Source organism: Myotis davidii, unplaced genomic scaffold, assembly GCF_000327345.1.
Source record: "Myotis davidii unplaced genomic scaffold, ASM32734v1 scaffold225, whole genome shotgun sequence".
Classification (NCBI taxonomy): Eukaryota; Metazoa; Chordata; class Mammalia; order Chiroptera; family Vespertilionidae; genus Myotis; species Myotis davidii.
The window spans coordinates 1,086,067-1,093,831 of NW_006296222.1; positions in this window are offsets into that span (position 1 = coordinate 1,086,067).

Genomic DNA, 7,765 nt, shown 5'->3' on the forward strand with positions numbered 1-7,765 from the left:
TGCTTACCTAACAACAGTGACATAACTTGAAATCAGTTACCAGGATAAACAATAGCTAAACATACCAATAGAGTGCACAATTCATTCATAAATTTGAAGGGAATGCACCACATAATAGGTTACTATTCAAAGTGATATAAGATTAAGTATATTTATTTTGTCCAAAAATATTTGAGTTGCATACTCTGTGTAAGGCACTCTTAGAATTGTGCACAATAATTCTAAAACTCAAATACACGCACACACATCCATCTATGTTGACAAGCAAAATCAGATAAATTTTTAGGTAGATATATTGCCTTATAAGTTTGTGGAATGGGATAATCAGTTCTTGCTGAAAAGATCGGAATAGATTCATCTTCATGGAACACATAGCATTTACCCTTAGCCTTAATGGGAGCGAGTGATGACAGGACAATAAATGAGTGGACTGTGAAAAGTCCAATAAAAGTAGTTTGTGTTGAGAGACCAGAACAGAGACGGTAGGATATATATTTGGGGAAATCTGAGTAGTGTATAGAGTTCATGCAGAAATATGCCAAGCAATAAAAAAAAGTTTAATCTGAAACAGCCATAGTTCTGAATGACAGGGTAAGGATCTGGGATGTAGTGAGATCATCTGACATGGCTGTCTTCTTCTAGATTTCTTCATGAGAAAGAAATTCACTTCTGTCTCTTATATGGTACTGTTATTTTAAGTTTTCTGTCAAAGAAAAACCTAATCCTAAAATAACAAAGAGAAATAACACCTGTCTTTTTAATAACTTCATCAAATTGTTACTAGGATAGACTTGTTTTGAAAGACTACAAGAATCAAATTGGGACTAAGTGGTAAATTTACAAATAATCAGATATTATTTCATAGATTACTTACTGAATTTCTGCTATGTGTCAGATACTGTGCTAGGCATCAAGAATATAGTGTAAGCTAAACTAAAATGGCAGTGTCTTCCTAAAATGCTCTGTTTGATTAAGAGTAAATATTTTAATAAGGTAATTGTTTGTTTTTATTAATTTATCTTTATTGTTCAAAGTATTACAGATGTCCCCTTTGTTCTTTGTTTTTTTCACCATTGACCCCCTCCACCCTCTGGCCACCCCTCCCAAGCCTTCACCACACTATCTTCTGTGTGCATGGGCTGTCTGCATATAAATCCCCTGGTTAACCTCTCCCCATCCCAGCCACACCCACCCCACCTTCACGCTGAAAGTCTCAGCAGTCTGTTTCATGGTTCTATGTCTCTGAATTTATTTTGTTCATCAGTTTATTGTGTTTCTATGTATGAGTGAGATCATGTGATATTATCAAAAATAAAGTAAATATAAGGGTGAGCAAAAGTAGGTTAGCAGTTGTTCATTTGGAAAAAGACATGCAGGTTATGATTATTACAATAGCTTTTTAATTCAGAATGTCCAATGGCACAGTAAACGCACTTTTGCCCAACCCTGTTTAAAATTTGGGAAAGCTCTGTGAAAGAAAGGAAGAGAAGGAACTTTCAGATGGTCAGAGTTGCCCATATGGGGAAGTGGCTACTTTTATCACTTCATATTGTTGGTTTTCAAACTAGATGATATGTAGGCACAGAGTAGATGACAGCTTGGGAATATGGCAAAGAAAATAAGCTGCCTGAAATTAAAGGTTCCACATACACCATGCATACATCCTTTGATTTGGATTCTTACAGAAATTATTCTACAAATATTAAGGTTTTTTAAGGAATAAATTCTCAGTACTCTTGTTTTAAATTTTATTTTATGTAGCTCACAAAATGCTTTTTTGTTCTGATTGATAAGTGGCTTGATAGATTTTGCGGTATTGAAAGAAGCATCTTTAATTCCAGATTTATACTTCGGCCCCCTCAGTAGTTAGCATGTCTTTTATCTTCCACCATGAGATTTGATGGGAATGCTTAATGATATGTGTTGCAGAGAACTCATATGGTTTCAGGCTGATGTTCAGTTTAACCTCTAGGGAGCCAGATAATTCCCCAAAGACATTATAATGTTCCATGTTCATAATGTAAATGATTTGGGGAATTCAAAGAAAGCAGCATAACATATAATCGCCTTATTAATCCTGTAAAGTCTCTTATTCTAATGAAAATAGCACAATGCATCACAAACAGCTAGTGTGCTGCTTTTAAAAGCACTCTGCTGCACCATTAGGATGAAAATAAACATTGACGTTTTCTTATTAATTCTGAAGTTCTGTGTTTACTTTCTTTAGGCAATCTATTCCACTTTCTGAAGCTATTTCAAATTTAGCTTGGCAGTCAAAAGTAGCTTAAAAGTGATCTCTACTTTTATTTTTGGAAACAATTTTCATCTTTAAATGCCCTCCTGGAACATTCCATTGTATCTCTCCAAGTAGTATTGGTTTCTCTCTCTACTAACTAGCAAGTCAAAATAATGTAACAATGTGACTTAATTGATTTATAAAAGAAGTTGTAATGTTTAAAAAATAATAAGTGGCAAAATAATATTAAGGGCTTGTGTATTAGAGGACCTAAAAGTATAGATATTTTTGAGAGCAAAATATATAATTTAAAATATATCACATTCTCAAGGAAATTATTGAAATGTTATTTTCATCTATAGCTCCTAAGTAAGGAATGTGTTGGTGAACATTATAGAAGCAATTGACAGAAACTCATGATGAGGGTAATTCAGTGGAGGAGATAGATGACTTTATCTCACATAACATTTTTCAAGGATCCCTAGCTATTGAGATATTAGAATGTTATACATATTCCCACATAAATGCTTTGTGATCACATCACTTTGGGAAGTGCTGAGTGGTAGACTATAAAATATTTCTGTAACGTAAACCTTAGTTTTACACAGAATTTCATGTGACTAATTTTGAATGTTTCATCCAATGAATCAAGTCTTACATCATTTTAGGAATTTGGGGCATGGAGGTATGTCGCTCACACCAGGTGACAGTGGGCTGAACACAGACAGAAATTGACTTCAGCAGGCATCAGATGCCCCTAAAGTGAATTCTGCCCTGTGGGGTCAGCCCTGCACAACAACAGTTCCTCTGCTGCAGTCACAGCAATTCCTGATAGCCAATCAATCAGGCTGAGAGTAACTCCTTCTGACTGACGTTCCAACAGCAATAAAGGCTCAACTACAACAGAGGGCACACACAACACACACAAAGCACATACCGGGAGCACTGGACTCAGTGAGCATAAAGATTGTGCCACTGAGCCCCACAGGACACCTACTACATAAGAACACTAGCAAGGCTGGGAGAGGTAGCAGATCTACCTAACACACAGAAACAAACACAGGGAGGAAGCCAAAATGAGAAGACCAAAAATATATGCCAACTGAGAAAAAAAGAACAAAACTCAAGAAAAAGAACTAAACAAAATGGAGACCAGCAATCTAACAAATGCAAAGTTCAAAACATTAGTTACAACGATGTTCAATGAACTTATAGAAAGAGTAGATGACCTCAGTGAGAAGTTTAATAAAAGGATAGAAAACATAAAAAATGGATAAATAAAACATAAAAAAGAACCAGTTAGAAATGAAGAATACAATAACGGAAATAAAGAATACATTAGATGAAATCAACATGAGATTAGATAAAGCAGAGGATGTAATTAGTGATTTGGAAGACAAGGTAGCAGAACAGCAAACCAGAAAAAAGAATCCAAAAAAATGAGGATATTTTAATGGTGCTTTGGGACAACAATCAAGTGTTCCAGCATTCATATTATAGGAGTACTAGAAGGAGAAAAGAGAGAGAAAGGAACTGAAAACCTATTTGAAAAAATATTGACAAAAAAAACTTTCCTAACCTGGTGAAGGAAATAGAAACACAAATTTAGGAAGTGCAGAGAGTCCCAAACAAGATGAACTAAAAGAGACACACACCAAGACACATCCTAATTAAAACGGTTAACGACAAAGAGAGAATCTTAAAGCAGCAAGAGAAAACAGTTACTCACAAGGGTGCTCCCATAGGACTGTCAGCTGGTCTCTCAACAGAAACTCTGCATCTCAGAAGGGATTGGAATAAAATACTCAAAGGGATTAAAACCAAGATTACTCTACCTATCAAGCTACCATTTAGAATAATAAGATAAATAAAGAGTTTCCCAGACAAAAAAAAGACAAAAATAAAAAGCTAAAGGAGTTCATCACCACCAAACCATCATTACAAGAAATGTTAAAAGAGTCTTATTTAAGAAGAAGAAAAAAACAAAAACAGAGGAATGTGGTTATAAAGAATAAAATGGCAATAAATACTTACCTTTCAATAATCACTTTAAATGTAAATGGCTTAAATGCTCCAATTAAAAGATATAGGGTAGTTGAATGGATAAGAAAACAAAACCCATATGTATGCTGTCTACAAGAGATCTACTTCAGATCAAAAGATACATGACTGAAAGTAAAGGGATAGGGAAAAGAAGTTGTTTCATGCAAATGAAAGTAAACAAAAAAGGTGTGGTAGGAATACTTGTATTAGACAAAATTAAGTTCAAGATATAAAGAACAAACCAGCAATTCTATTTCTGGGTATTTATTTTTAAAAAAACAACCCCAAATACTAATTCAAAAAGCCATATACATCCAAATGTTCATTGTAGCATTATTTACAATAACCAAGATATGACAGTGTCCATCAATAGATGAATAGATAAAAAAGAGGCAGTACATATATACAATGGGATTCTACTCAGTCATAAAAAGAGGGAAACAATATGGATGGACCTAGAGGATATTATGATAACTGAAATAAGTCAGATAGAGAAAAACAAATACCATATGATTTCACTTATAAGTAATACCTATAAAAAAATAAACTAACCATTGCCCAGTGGGAGGGGTATTAAGGAGTGGGTGAAAAGGGGAAAGGAATCAAGATGTGCAAATGCCAGTTATAAACAGTATCAGGGATGTAATGTAATGTACAGCATAGGGGAGATATATCCTATATAATAAGAGAAGGATATGCTAATTCGCCCAGATATGCTAATTAGTCACGATCAGTATTCAAATTGACCATCACTCTACCACACAAGATGGCCGCCCTCATGTGGCCACAAGATAGCCGGCAGGGGAAGGCAGTTGGGGACGACCAGGCCGGCAGGGGAGGGAAGTTGGGAGTGATTGGGCTGGCAGGGGAGGGCAGTTGGGGGCAATCAGGCTGGCAGGGGAACAATTAGGCATCAATCAGGCTGGCAGGGGAGCGGTTAGGGGGTGATCAGGCAGACAGAAGCGTTTAAGGGCAATCAGGTAGGCAGGCAGGCGAGAGGTTGGGAGCCAGCAGTCCTAGATTGTGAGAGGGATCCCAGATTGGAGAGGGTGCAAGCTGGGCTGAGGAACACACCTCCCCCCAGTGTGTGAATTTCGTGCATCGGGCCTCTAGTCTATAATAACAAAAGCATAATATGCTAATTAGACCAGACAGCCAAACAACCTTCCAAACGTACTTCTGGATGACCTTCCGGACGAAGCCACAGGGGCTGAGGCAGAGGCGGCTGGCATGGCAGGAGGGGGCCGAGGCAGAGGCAGTTAGGGGCAATCAGGCAGGCAAGCGAGCAGTTAGGGGAGATTAGGTAGGCAGGCAGAGTGGTTAGGGGCAATCAGGCAGGCAGATGAGGGGCTAGGGGTGATCAGTCAGGCAGGGAGGTGAGTGATTAGGAGCCAGTGGTTAGGAGTGGTTAGGAGTGGATTGCGAGAGGGTGCAGGCTGGGCTGAAGGACCCCTTTTCCCCATGCATGAATTTCATGCACCGGGTCTCTAGTATATATATAAAAGCCTAAACAGCCAAACAACCGAACAACCAGTCGACCAGTTGCTATGATGCACAATGACCACCAGGGGCAGATGCTCAACAGAGAAGCTGCCCCCCAGTCACTGCATTCCTACAGTCAATCTCCCTTGGCTCCTCCCACTGGCCAGGCAACCTCCCTTGGCTCCTCCCCCCGACCAACCTCCCACAGCCCTGATCGCTGGCCAGGCTGAGGGACCCACCCGTGCACAGATTTGTGCACCAGGCCTCTAGTAGTCAATAATATTCTCGTAAATATGCAGTGTCAGATGGGTTCTAGACTTACTGGAGCGATCACTTCATAAGTTATATAAATGTCTAGTCACTGTATTGTCTATTTTAAACTAATATAATATTGTATGTCAACTATAATTAAAAATTAAATTATATTTTTAAGATGTAATTTTCATAAACTTAAAGCTATAAGAAAGAAAGAATTCAATTTTGGTCTCCTATAAGACTAAAAGTTCCTTGAAAGTTTAAATCATTATTTAAACTTTGGTATAGGTTCTCATTGTTATAAATTAATTAATTATTGGAACCATAATTGAATGATATAATGGCATTTCCTCTAGAATGACTAGAATTAATATTGGGCACTTCAAATACTGAAAGTCAGAAAGTGATTATAGGAACTGGTAACTGCTCCTCCTCCCACCTCAAACACATACATACACAGGAACACAAAATTAATAAGATATTAAAGACACTAATCAAGGTATAGAAGAATAAAGACATTTCTAGTTCAACTTTTTAAAATTTTGGTCTGAATGGCAGAATCACAATAGAATAATATTGTAAGTAATCCACAGTTGTAAGATTCTTAAAGGTAAATAACATTACTTTTTTTTTTACTATTTTAATCCATAAAATGAGAACTCCGACTCATTTGTACATACAGACTTCAAGCACAAAGAGTAAAATATCTATTTATTCATTTTGTTTGACCAGGGATACTTAATGTAGAGAAACCTAGCATTACACCTGTTTCACTATAAACACACATTTCAAATTCTTCAAAATTCAAGAAATTTGACAGTACCCATATATATGTCATCTGAAAATACTGTTAGTGCTTCAATTGCTTGAAATAGTTAAATCAATCTCTTAAACTAAAAACATTTTTGTATATAAAACAACTGGTATGGTGCATCTGACATCTGGACCAATTGTTAACTATAGATAATTATGTCTCTTAATGTTCCAAGCATCTATTTTCAATCCAGTTCAAATGTTGTAATTAAAATCTCTTTAAATAGGATACAGCTTTTCTGGATAATACAAAACCCCGATTGGTTTCAAATGAGAGATGTGATATCACAGAACCTTTGTCTAAAAAAACGGCTTTACATTTTAAAAGCTTTTATCCTTGCTTGCCTAAAAGCAATGCAAGGTAGTTTATACATATCCACTAGCATAACAGATTTAAAAAAAACTTAAAAATCTCTGGTGAATGAATAAGTGTCTCTGGCACACAAAATTTCCTACTTGAAGTGAAATTAAGCATAGCTAAATTATTTAAGTTGTTTTTAGACTGATTATAAAACTGCTGCGTTGATTATGGATAGAAAATGATAAACTTTCATTGAGATTTAGATGTTGGGCCATTCATAAGGTTTCTTCATTATCTAAATAAATCCAGGATCTTGCCCATTTCATTTCCAAAAACATAATAAGTGACAACATATCACAGATTTTTAGATTCAGTCATGAATGGTTAAAAATCTAAATTTTTAATGTCTACCAACATAGTGTCAAGGTTTAACATTACATAAAACATTAAGAATTGCAAACAAGACTGGAGAACCAAGATGGCGGTATAGGTTAACGCCGGAGATTGCTGCTTCGAACAACCAATTCAAATTACGCCTGAAACACGGAACGGACACCATCCAGAACCACAGGAGGGCTGGCTGAGTGGAAATTCTACAACTAGGAGTAAAGAGAATATCATACCCAGACTCAGAG